Here is a 12,261-nt window from a genome sequence, read left to right as displayed (position 1 = left end):
ATGGGGTGTGTGTAATGGAGAGAGTAAAAAAATGTATGAAGAAAGAATCATAGTGCTACTGTAAATAGAAAAAGAAACATTTTCTCCTTTGAATACTCTTCCACTCACTTTCTAGATAATTATATTTTATTAAAAGAAGGAGACATTTAATAACAAACAGATGGGTATTACCTCACATGTCTGCAGGGGGAGGTGGTGAAAACATTCAAGTTCCACTCTCTTAGCGAATTTCAATTATAAAATACAGAGTTACTAATTATAGTCACCAAGATATACATTAGATCCTCGGACCTTATTCATCTTATAATTCAAGTTTGTACCGTTTTACCAACTATCTACATTCTTTTTATCCTTTAAGGTTTAGGCCACAACCTGCCACTTCTTCTAACTGTTTTAGTCTAGACAAACCTTGCCATTCCTTGAACTTCCAAGGTTCTTATCCATATCACTTACTTGGGTACATGGGTAAATGTTTACTGGTGGCACATGTTTAAGTTGCATAAGATGCTCTGATTATCTTTGACTCACCGTGGAAAACCTTTCACTGCGGGAGGGCTTTGTGGCTTTTCTTTTTTTGCCTGGACTGCTCTTCCCCCATGTAACTCTATGGTTATGTTTATATTCCCTTTTCACATTTTTCCTCATCTCATAAAGTCTTTCTAGACTATTCCATCTTCAGTTACAAGCTCAACACGCCCTCAATTTCCTTTTCCTACTTTGAATTTTAAGTTTAGCAATTCTTGGTATTGAACCTACTATACATTTTTTTTATTTTTGTTTGTTTCCTACTCTAGATTCTAAGCTAAATAAGTAAGGAGAGTGACTTTTGTCCATTTTGCTCATTAATGTATACCAGTTCCTAAAGAGCCCCTGGTATTTAATAGGTGCTCAAGAAATACTTTTTGATTGAACTCACTATTTAAAAAACTCAGAGCAACATTAATAATAGTAATTGATAACAAGCAAATGCTAATATAAAATTGAGAACTTACTATGTGCCAAACCATACACATATTATCCATATGAGATATGATCCCATTACTGTTAACTATGACTGTTTTCCTTCTTGCCAAATAAAAAATGGCTTAAAGAGGTTAAATAATTTTCCTAAGAACACACAGGTAATAAAGGTTACTAAAAATAAGCCCTAGGCTTATGTACAACTGAAAAAAAGTCCTAGACTGAGCTTATCCAACTGTAAAAAAATAAATGCAAAATAACATTTTTCTTTTCTTTTTTCTTTTGGATATGAGGAAAGAACTCCTCTAGGAGTTGTTGTAAAATCTTTTTTTACAAACAGCTAGTACTTTAATTTCCTGTCCTCTTTTCTAGTTAGTAATTTATCTTACACTGTTCCCTAAACGTTTGCACTTTTTACTTACCCACCCTTCACCTCCAAGAAGAGAAAATCTTATGAGTTCACTAAAGAGATAAAAATTCCATTTTAAAAATTTGCCTCGGTTCTCATGTTAAGGCCAAGTACAGAATGAGTAGCCACCGTCCTCACCGTGAGAGGCAAAGCATCCACTAAGGGGGGAGGGGGAAAGTAAAGAATGCTTTATTCATAATTACCTAAGATTTTCCAGCATGAGAGGGGAAAGAGGAAGTCTATTTTCAGTGACAATGATTACTCTAAAAACATTTACATGAAGGGGAAAATTTTCATTCTGAGAGTTACTACAGTGCTGAGTTCTCTGTCCCTTACAGAGGGACTTAAAATTCTCAAGGCAGAGAGGTAATCTAGGCAGACACACTTGCCCATGTCTCGAAAATGGCAACATCCAGGAATCATGGGAGTTTAACTGAGGACACACTGGAAAGGATTTCTCAGCACCAGGTCAGTCTCTAAGAAGTATCAAATGGCAGAGTGCATACTTATATCCTCAGGCTTCTGGAGTGAGAGCAGAGATTACAGCCACGCAGGCTTTTCAGAAGATTTGTAAGGCTGGATGCGTAAACAAGATTCAGGGAAACCAAAGCTGAATTACCTGCCAGAGGAATTATACAAATAGAAAACATAGACTCATTCTTCCTTTCCTCTACCTAACCTCCACTTTCTTTCTTATAAGGCCTCCGTAAGTTGCACTGGCTTATACTACAGACAAAACTATATACAGAATTCATTCTAGTCTTATCTTGAATATTTGGGGGTAAAAATGCATCAGTTCCCTACTTCTATACATTCACATAAGTAATAATGATCTGGTAAGTAAATACCCCTTAGGTTGGGACATTAGTGAGGAGGTCAGTGGCATTCAGAACAAAGTGATTTTATTAACATCAACTACAAGATCATCATGTAAAAAGGATTTGGTGTCTTCCTCTCTGTGAGTACCTCTGTCTGTCTTGTCAAGAAAATCATGTGAAAAATCACATAGGTTCTTCTGGGTTCTGTCATTCTATATTTTACTTCGCCACTAGCTCTGTCTCACCAAATTGTCATCAAACCTGGCTGCCTAAGCTCAACAGGTGCTCACTTTTCAGTTCAGCAAATAACCAGAAAAATAACTTTTTCGGTCCTCAACAAGATTGAGACAAAATGGTGATAAGTGAGGTAAAATGGACGGGAGAAATACTGTGACAAGCGGTTATAGATACCACATTTCTCCATGTTTATGCTATATTTGAATGGTTCTTAGTCATATCTCTCTTTTTTTAATTCACAGACATTAAGAAGCTGATGAAAATCTTTCCCCCCTACAAAAAAATATGTATATATATATAAACGTTGGCACATAATTTTAGGGGATTCGTAGATCTTAAAATCTAAGCCATGTGTCCAAAGCATAGATAATAAAGATATTTGAGAGAGTAGGGAATAAATTAGAGTTGAAGGTTGGAAGAGACATTGGCCATTAAATTGGTAATAAAAAGACTTCTCACAAACCAAGCACCAGCTGTCCCCACAGTCTTACCAGCAGCTCTGTCCCTCACTGCTCCTCCTGGATCATGGCCTGCTGGCTGCTGCTGAGCCCATCTCCTGCTTCCAAGCGTAACTCAAGGAGCAAGGGCGAGTGAACAATCGTGAGAGGGTCTGCTGCTGAATGTTGGCCAGCCTGGGAAAGACACAGAGTTTGAATGCTTTTAAGTTAGCAAAAAAGAACAAGGCATGTACATCTGGCATGAAGGCAGAGTTTAAAAGGTTTAAGATGCTCATAATATTTCCACTACATATTTCCACTACACTGTTGACTATTGAAAAAAAAATTAGGGTTCAAGGATCTTTCTCAAAGCAGTGAAACTCACAAATGCATTGTCTAGTATTTGTAGAGCCCTTTGCAATGCCCAGAGCGTCTCTGCCTGCATCGGTACTCTTCACATCTGGATTGTGAGAATCATTCAGGTTTGGGACCCACTGGCTTATATTCCTTCATCTGGTGATGCTAATGGCTCTCAGCCTTTGTTGTAATAGTATCACCTGTGTGTGAAGCTGAGGCCTCTGCTCAGAGAATCTGATTTGTTGAGCTAACATGAAGCTTTATTCCTCAGGTGATTCTAAGGTGCAGCCAGGATTAAGAATCATTAATTTAAACTCTTGTACTTGCTGAGATGTAGCACTAATTTAATTCATAAATAACAAACACTTACTCAGAATGCTAGATGTACCATATCAAGGGAATATGCTAAGCGCTATGCAAAAGGTAAAGCATTATAACTGACATGTGGTCCTTGTTCTCAGAGGCTTTAATTTAGCTAAAGAGATTGGACAGGTACTTTAAAAAGATCACCTCATAAGAGACATACTTTAAAAATATAACCAAAGAAAGGCTTCATTTGGTCCAAGATGTAGTGAAAATCTTGGGTGCTACAAAAAGGAGAGACAACCATCCATGAAATAAAGAAGAAAGTTTAATGCATGAGTAAAGTCTGCTGAGTTCTAGGAGCAGGGTGAAATTCAGAGAGAGAGACAGTAACAGGAAGAGAGCATTGTTTTCAGGCAGGCAGAGCTGCAAGAATATATACAGCAAACTAAGGGAGACTAAAAAGCCCATTCTGACTAAAGCATTTCTATAAAGAAACACTGGAAGAATTTGGAGAGGCAGATTTGAGCCAAAACATAAAGACTATTGGTCAAATGGCTAACGGAATTGGGCCATTTTCCTGAATACCTGGCAATAGTATCTGGAATAGTATTAGACGCCGTTGAAGGCTGGCATCCCAAGGGGTCTTAGTAAATTTACTGTGGTCTTAGTAAATGCCAGACACTGTGCTGAATGCACTACATGTGTTACCTCATTTAACACAAACAGCTGGTAATGTAGTTATTTTTTCCCCTATTTTACAGAGTAAAAAGAGAGGTCACTTAATTTTCTCAAAGTTATATGGCTAGAAATAGTAAGTTGAGACTGCAGCATGCTGTTTCTTTAGAAACATGACATCATATAAGTCACGTGTAAAGATTTAGGTTTTAAAACAATTGATATATGATTCACATACCATGAAATTCATCCATTTGAAATATACAATTCAGTCGTTTTCAGTATATTCAAAAAGGTGTGCCATTATTACCACTGTCTAAATCCAGAACAACTTCATCACTCCCCCAGATAAATCCAGTACCCATCAGGAGACAGTTCTCATTCATCACCCCTTCCAGCTAATTGACTTTCTGTCACTATGGTATTGCCTATTCTGGGTATTTCAAATAAATCAATCATGTAAAATGTGTCTTTTTGTGTCTGGTTTCTTTTACTTAATGTAATGTTTTCAAGGTTCATTTACATTTTAACGTGTACTAGTTCTTCATTTATATGGCTGAGTAACATTCCACTATATAGCTCTATCACACTTTATGATGAATATTTGAGTTACTTCTACTTTTTGGCTATTACAAATCATGCAGCCATGAACAATCATTTATAAATATTTTTTATTGTGGTAAAATATATACGACATAAAGTTTACCATTCTAACCATATTTTAAGTATACAGTGCTATGGCATTAAGTACATTCACATTGTTGTGCAACCATCACCACCATCTATCTCCAGAAATTTTTCATCTTCTCAAATTGAAATTCTGTACCCGTTAAACAATAAGTTGCCATTTTCCCCTACACCTGGTGAACACAATTCTACTTTTTCTATGAATTTGACTATTCTATGTACCTCATATGGGCAGAATCATCCAATATTTGCCCTTTTGTGATTGGCTATTTTATTCAGCATGTCTTCAATACTCATACCTGTTATAGCATGTATCATAATTTCCTTCCTTTTTAAGGTTGAATAGTATTCCATTAAGAGAGTATACGACATTTTATTTATCCATTCATTTGCTGATGGACACTTCAGTGGCTTTCACCTTTACGCTCTTCTCACTAATGATGCTTTGAACATGGTGTTCATTACTTACAAGTTTTGGTGTGAGCATACGTTTTCAATTCTCTTGGGACTGGAATTCTTAGAATTGCTGGGTCATATGGTAATTCCGTTTCTCCTTTTGAGAAATTGCCAAACTATTTTGCAAAATAGCTGTACTATTTTACATTCCCATGAGTAATGTATGAGTGCACTAATTTTTCCACATCCTCACCAACACTTAATATTGTCTGTCTTTTTTATTATAGCCATCCTAGTGGGTGTGAAGATTTAGGTGTTAGGACTTCTCACATGCAAGGTATTGGCTTATTGTAGTAGTTGCTGTAAAGTGATGAGTCAGAATGAAAGGGTGGCAGAGGAAATAAAATAAAATAATCAAGCAGGGAAACATTACTGATTGAGAAATGAGTGGATTTTAGTAACATTCTAGATGTAGGGAGAAAAAAAGACTCAATTTAGTAATAAAGCTTTGAGTTTGGTAGCTTGGAAGAATGATGGTATTAATCAGAGATATAGGTAATTCTAGAAAGGAATCTGAAATGACAAAATAAATTATGGATGTGATATATTTGAGAAAGCTATACATTCCAAATAAATAATTATCAGGCAGGTGAAGTTCAGGAGGTCGGGTTTGGAGACACTGAAATATCTCCTGTTTTTAGAAAGGGTCAAAGAAGCTTTGGTAAAACTAGAAGAAGGTCATTGTCTGTATATGCTTAGATTCCTCAGGCTGGATTTACCAATTTATGGACCATAAACATTGAGGAAGGTGCAGCAACAGAACCATAGACTTGCCTTCTTGTTTTCTGTTTAGAATAGTAAAACAGCTTAAATAGTAAAACGAACATTCTTTACACTCAGCGCTTTACTGGAACTTCAGCTATTCAGTCCCTTGAGTTGGTGTTAGGTTCTTATCCACACATTGAGACACTCCGGACAGCAGTACCCTTGGCTCAGGATGGTGTGAGCAGCTTAGTGAGACTGCCCTCTAAGGGCTGGCACAGGATCGGGAGTCCTAGAGGAATGCGTGTCACTACAAGCAGTTATCTGGTTGGCTGGGAACCAAGCTGGCAAATGATCAAGGAGAAATGTGGAATTCCTGTTTTCTATGTCTCAAACAACCCCCTTATACAAAGAGGCCATCTCAGCAAATAGAACGTACACCTGTAAGAGACCACAGGTCTCTTGTTAGAACACAGTTCCTCAGTGGTCAACAAGCCTGGCTTTGTTCAGTTTTGGAAAGTGTCCAGTGTGATAACATTCAGGAATTGATACAGTGATGACTCACATGCTCGGGTACCTGCTGTTTGGAAAGAGACACTTAATGATTCTATTTAGGATACTATGGGAAATAGTCTCAAAGAAGATGAAAACTGCTATCAGTCAACTTACACATTGAGTTTTCCCTCTGACCTGATATACTTAGATTATAAGGGAAAAAAATCACTTAGGAGGTAAAACAGAATAAACATGAAGGGTAATTACTGAAGACAGGATAAGAGCCAGAGAGGGAGGGAAGAGGGTGGGAAGGATCGATCTTTGAATGAAAGCCTATGAGCACATTTAAACATTCTTACTCCCACACACATATCTACATTTTTAATTGAATAAAACAAACTTCACCATCAAAATTTCAGTCTTTCTGAGGATAATGTGGTTCCAAGATAGGTTTTTCTTTGTTTCCCTAAATTGGAACCTATTCTGGCATATTTTGTCTTCATCAACCATTCACTGTTTTAATATGATAATATCTACTTTCTGCAGTATTTTTCAGCATGTAGATTTTAAAATAATAAAAATAAACATAGGTGAGATTTATTGAATGTGTCTTAGTCATGTAATCTTCAAAATACTGTTGGTCACGTCTCTGCACACACTTGGTAGGTGGCAGGCTTCCAGAACCTGTGTTCTTATCCACCAGGACTCACAGCCTCCACTGGCTTGTAGAAGATTCAATGAAGAAAACACTTTGTTTTGGTGAAAGGAAAGTTATTCTATATTTCAAACCCTAGAAGCAAACATTTTCTCTCAAAAAATAAACACAACTTTTCTCTACAAATCAGTCACTCCATCTATAAACATGTATGTATCAATACGAGCTACGCATGCATCATGGATGGAAATCTTTGTGGCCTTAAATACATTGTCCTTGCCACACATGGATCCATCAATGATCCCAAGTCATTAAATACTTCCATTACAAACAGGGGACTGTTATCCTGCTGGATCTAGTCCTTCCTCTCCCCTGTCTCTTCAAAGCTTCCAAGCAATAGGTGTTTCCTTCTGTTGTAATGCTGTCTCGGCTGCTTCCCCACTCAAGCATGATCATCCTCCAAGTTCAAATGGGGTCAGAGTGAAGTTCACGGAACAGCAGGTGACTGACCTCAGCAGGATAAGCCCACAAAAGTTTTCCTCCCCCGTCTCTTTCCTCCCCCTCCTCCTCTCTGTCTGTGTGAGTGATTCTGTCTCTCTCTCTCTCTCTCTCTCTCTCTCTCTCTCTCTCTCTCTCTCTCTCTCTCTCACACACACACACACACACACACACACACACACCCTCTTTCTGCAAGTAAATGATCCCAACTGTATGGTTCCCAAAGGGAAGTACTATTTCAGAATGTCAGCTACTTGGCAGCAGTTGCTGTTCCATTAATGCTTTTTTTAAAAATCACTACAGTAGATAAAGTTCTACGAAGAAAACTAAAGGAAGTCCTCATATGTATTTACTCCCTGCACTTCCTAACATAAAGGGGTGACTCCAAGGAAAAATTAACTAAGCGTTTACAGAACAAATTCCACTAAGATAAAAACAAATACACACTAAACAAGATTGTTTCTTCTAATCAACAGTCTTTATAGAACTAAAATTGCCAAACAAAGCTGAAATGTTAGGCAGCAGTTATAAACTGCTTGGCACAGTACTTCCATTGCAAAAAGAAATTATTTAAGAACTAAGACACAGAAATGAAAAGGTCCACATATGGATTCATGACATTATTTGTAGGTTATCAGATCATCTTATATACATTCCAGAAACAAAAAACAAAATGTTATGTGGAAATAGGTATTTTTTTTTTTAAATCAAGACAGAAAACCCACACTGGAAGAAAAAATGTTGAGTAAATCCAGCAGAAAAAAGGATATATAAATTCTTGCACCTGAAATACAAATATTTCTATGACACTCTTACACTTGCTAATACTTGGTTTCTTTGATCAGAGCCGGGGCTATTATAAACCTATGGAGTTGTGCCCAATATCTTCACTCTGAAAAGCTAGTAGAGGACACAGTTTATTTTTCATCCACTAAAACAGGAAACATAATTCTCTACAATTCTCTAGAATTGCTATACCTAACATCCAAGCATTTGGGGGATCTTCTCTAAAAATTCCATGTAATAATGGAGAGGAAAGGGATAAAGGAGAAGAAAGAGACAAAGAAAAGTGTGTGCACTGATTTTAATGGTTCATCTGTCATTTCCTTTTTCTCCACAAGGAGCTTTAGGTACTGGCAATTGTATTTATACGGTTCACAGCAGGACAATAATTCTACTGGGAGCTAGATTTTGAGCTAAATCTCAGAAGAAACTTCTCTACCAGAACTCTCACAAACCTATAAGCAAACCTATAGGCAGTAGGCAGGTAGGAGAGAGGACCAAATTACAAATCCATCTCAGGTTCTAATTCTGACACTAATACTCCATAACTTCATGATCTTGACTCTATCACATAAGGAAAACTGAAGACTAGAGAAGTCTACAAAATGTTGAATTGTATTATCTCTGTTCCAAACCATGTTTAAGGATTTATGCTTCTGTGACTTAGATACTATCATTCATATATATATATATATATGAATCTTTTCATATATATATATATGTTCATATATATATATATATGAATACATATACGAAAAAGAGGTACTGCACAAATAAATAAAATGTAAAAACATGAGCAAAATTATATTGGTAGAATTATTCCAATTTAAATACATTTATATAATATTAAAACTTTATAATGAATAATCCTTAAATTGTAATATGTAACTGTAACTGATAGTCACAACGTTCATTATTGATTCCAAAGAAATGTTCATAATGTATATACTATTTTTTTAGATTTGGTAATTTCATACTATTAGTGATGCAAAGGGTTTTGCAGAGCAATGAGGATACTACCATCATTCATTCAGATTCAATCATCAGTTACATCCATTTATAATAGCAATAGATTTAGGATGGATAACTTAGTAGACTGTAAGTGCTTTTTAAAAAACTGCTTGATCTATGTCACATTAACCTAGATATTTAAAAAATGAGTTCATTTTCCCTACCCTTTAGGAAAATTATTACGTGTATATTAACCCCACCTTCCCATTTCTTTATGACAGATGGGAAGTAAAAGAATACATTTTGAATCAATTAATTACATATAAATTATTCAGCAGCCCAAAGAATATCTTCATGCAAGAATGCTGTTAAGTCGTATGTGCTACTACATGCGTGAAGGTGTAAAGCCATTGCATTAATAACATCAATACAAATGCCAAAGGATCAATGAGAAAAATTCTAACGTCTGATGAGATGGCAAATGGTGTAAAATGAAATTTTATGCCATATATAAAACTGCCAATATTTGATTTCTTACTATTTTTCAAAGCAATATTACTTCACTTATAATACTGTCTACATTTTGCCTTCTAAAAATTTCAACAAGGAAGTTTCATCAAATCTTATTTCCAATAAATAGAGGAAAACTCCACATATTTCCCAAAGATTCTAATTTTATCTTGCTCCTTAAAATGGAATATTACACTGAAAAGATCTCAGGACATACAGGAAAACTATAGAATTATGATTACCTGGATTGTTAAAAACAAATTATGCATTTTGCAAAATTGGAAGAGTCATTAAGATGATCCTATAGTAAGGTATTCTTAAAAACAGTTTAGTAAACATCAAGTTTAAGGCAAATAAATAATGAATGTCTTGCCATACACATGAATGCTAATCGAAATATTAACAGCTGTCATACTATTAGAGGAGGGTCTTAGAGGCCACCTACAGGCCATGTGAATGATTATGTCACAGGATTGTGGAGAGGTCCAGGGAGTCATGAGGAGAGAACCACAGTGGCTGAGGACAGCAGAATTCTCCAGCTACCTTGGAAATATTTCAGTAACCATCAGCAGAGCCACACTCACATACACCTGCTGAACTTTAGTTCTGGTTGTTTGTATGATTCTTAAATAAGGGATAAAAAAGGGCAGTAAGCAATTGTCAAAAGTCTTTGCAAATCTACCACTTGTTACTGGAGAAAACGTAATTATTAACTTTGGCAGTAGGTAGAAAGCAACATTATGAGGAAAATTTGATGGAGAAAAAAATTAAAGACAAAAGATTTTTTTTTACTTTTCAAAACTAAACATGAAAATTATAGAGGATACTTTATGACAATTTTAAATTAAAAATAAAAATATGCAGTTAAATCTTCAAGTAATGGCCAGCATTTCAGAACTTACATATATTTCCTCCTAAATAAAGAAGACATTTAGTATAAAAAGCTGCAAATTCAATCACACTTAAGACTAGAGAGTCATATAAATGAATGAGAAATCTAAATAGCTATTTTAATAAAATTTTGATATATTTTTCATAAAATTATAATTTTCTTATTACACTGGGTTATCATATATTAAGTTTCCTGGAGATGCTGTATAAAACTGCTGCCAGTTACAATTTGATTTCTTATGAACAAGCATATCATAATGATGAAGAAAGAGCAGAATAATTTTTAAAATATTTGATGCCAAGTTAGAGATGTAGGAGATGGTCTATATAGAACTGTACATTTTTTTTTTGATGTTTTAAATCATTTTTCATTCACTAGATCTTCTATGTGAAATATACAAATCTAAAGAGAACAGGAATTTGTTGTTGTTGATTCTCCCCTTGTTGAAAGGGATTCAAGTTACCTAGCAACCTCTGTGCTGTAGCAACCAAAATAAGAGTTGGTTGTCTACTACTAGTTCTTCTAAAACAGAAGAGTACATGCGAGGACAAAAGCACTATTTGTGCTATACTGCTTTGACACACATTTTTCATCACATAACAGAGTATAAATCATTAAGAAATTCCAGGAAAAATAAATCCTCTAAAAACATATTAATTATAACTAAATTGAGAGTTTACAAACCACAACCACACAGACAGAGACACATACACACACAGTACAAAAAAATGAAATCATTAAGACTTGACCACAGAGCATATAGATCACATTTTAGAGATGGGGGATGAATAATAAAAACTTTTGTCAGGTCTTTAAAATATTCTAGGTTGAACTATAAATGAGCATCATCATCATCATAATTTATAGAACCAGAGACTTTATTTTTAAACTTATTTTTATAGAGGCAAACAAGGAATGAATATTAAACTACGACAGGAGGTACTTAGGGAAAGTAACTTTAACATGGAGGAATAAATATAAGAATTTGAGTTTTAAAGAATGATAGATGGGTAATATCAATTAGAATATGCAATGTACATTGTGATAATGGTAAATAATAGAGGTTTTTATATTTCAGAAAGCTTTTTTGAGGGTGATATTACAGACTGCAGAAAATAGACTCTGAAATAAACAGAATTTAGCTCCCTAGTAAAACAAACACACTAGACATTTTAAAACAAAAGAGCTCAATAATTGTAGAACATGTATGCATATACTTTATATGTGTGTATGAGAGCAGAAAAGAGCAGGCATGTGAGAATTTGTATTTTCCTCTATGCATTAATGAATGAAGTTCTGGAATTTGAGGCAGTATTTTTAGATAGTGAAAGAATAAAATCATCATTTTTAAATCATCATTGAGCAAAGTGGAGTATGGAAAAAAAAAAAGAAAAAGGAACCAATGACTCTGCCTTTAGAGAGGACCTCTAGGG

General features: G+C 35.2%; 1 protein-coding gene across 3 annotated transcripts in view; it reads right to left on the bottom strand.

Moving 5' to 3' along the window:
• The window catches only part of TET2 (tet methylcytosine dioxygenase 2), a 107,884-nt gene that overhangs the window by 70,643 nt on the left and 24,980 nt on the right, over nucleotides 1–12,261 (bottom strand). For all 3 annotated transcript variants that reach the window (XR_013994158.1, XM_081062345.1, XM_081062346.1), the window contains exon 2: nucleotides 2,916–3,056. The gene's annotated coding sequence lies outside the window, so the exon portion shown is untranslated. The remainder of the gene's footprint in view (nucleotides 1–2,915; nucleotides 3,057–12,261) is intronic.

The sequence above is a fragment of the Rhinolophus hipposideros genome (assembly GCF_964194185.1).
Source record: "Rhinolophus hipposideros genome assembly, chromosome: 1".
Lineage (NCBI taxonomy): Eukaryota > Metazoa > Chordata > Mammalia > Chiroptera > Rhinolophidae > Rhinolophus > Rhinolophus hipposideros.
This window is presented reverse-complemented; position numbering and strand designations above follow the sequence as displayed.